The 1297-nt window shown below is 36.0% G+C and overlaps 1 pseudogene; it reads left to right on the top strand.

The window, feature by feature from the left end:
• Positions 1-377: 377 nt before the first annotated feature.
• LOC111143526 lies at positions 378-741 on the top strand (annotated as a pseudogene).
• Positions 742-1297: the final 556 nt, after the last annotated feature.

Below are 1297 nucleotides of genomic sequence, written 5' to 3'. Positions count from 1 at the left end.
CACTACTCTTACAGAATTCTTACATTGAATGTGCAGTGATATAATACCACTTGGAGAAATACGGTGTTAAGTAAGGATATATAGATTAAACCCTAAAGTGAACACTAAAATACCAAGACAAAAAGCTAAAGGTCTTAGGGCAACAAAAAAAGATTAAATGGAATCAGGAAAATAATCAGTTGTTCATGAAGAAGGCAGAAAAAGAAGAAAACTTGAATGGAGAACAGAGGTAAAAAAACAGAAAACAAAGAGCAAGCTTATGGGTAAAAAGCTAACCAAATTAATAATTATGCAAGCTTATGGGTAAAAAGCTAACCAAATTAATAATCAAATATTAATTAATAATTAAATCTGCTTTCCATCCAGGGCCTGACCGAATGGCTCTTGCAAAGAAGGGTGGTGAGAAGGGCCGTTCTGCTGTCCATGAGGTAGGGATCAGGGAACACACTGACATTTACAAGTGCATCCATGGAGTGGGTTTCAAGAAGTGTGCCCCCCGGGCACTGAAAGAGATCCAGAAATTTGCCATGAAAGAGATGGGAACTCCAGATATTTGCATTGACACCAGGCTCACCAAAGCTGTCTGTGTCAAAGAAATGAGGAATGTTGCATATTGTATCCATATGGTTGTCCAGAAAATGTAATGAGGTTAAAGATTCACCAACAAGCTCTACACATTGGTTACCTATGTGCCAGTCACCACTTTCAAAAATCTGAAGAGTTAATGTGGATGAGAACTGATTGCTGATTGTCAAATAAAGGTATAAAACTTCAAAAAAAAAATCATGTTAAATGTAAATGGTCTAAATGCCCACATTTAATGTACAGGTAGTCAGAATAGATAAAAATCTAAAAAAAAAAAAACAGATTAGATCAGATAAAAATGCAAGATTCTTGCTCACAAGAAATTCACTTTAAGGCAAAGGAAATAAAAGCAAAAGTGAATTTTTGGGACTTCATCAAGATCAAAGCTTCTGCATAGCAAAGGAAACAGTCAACAAAACAAAGAGGCAACCCACAGAATGGGAGAAGATATTCACAAATGACACTACAGACAAAGTGCTGATATCCAAGATCTATAAAGAACTCCTCAAACTCAACACTCAAAAAAGAGATAATCATGTCAAAAAATGGGCAGAAGACATGAGCAGACACTTCTCCAAAGATGACATACAAATGGCTAACAGACACATGAAAAAATGTTCATCATCATTAGCCATCAGGGAGATTCAAATCAAAACCACATTGAGATACCACCTTACACCAGTTAGAATGGCCAAAATCAACAAGACAGTAA

Source organism: Enhydra lutris, unplaced genomic scaffold (assembly GCF_002288905.1).
Source record: "Enhydra lutris kenyoni isolate GAN:26980312 unplaced genomic scaffold, ASM228890v2 scaffoldscaffold9, whole genome shotgun sequence".
Lineage (NCBI taxonomy): Eukaryota > Metazoa > Chordata > Mammalia > Carnivora > Mustelidae > Enhydra > Enhydra lutris.
This window is presented reverse-complemented; position numbering and strand designations above follow the sequence as displayed.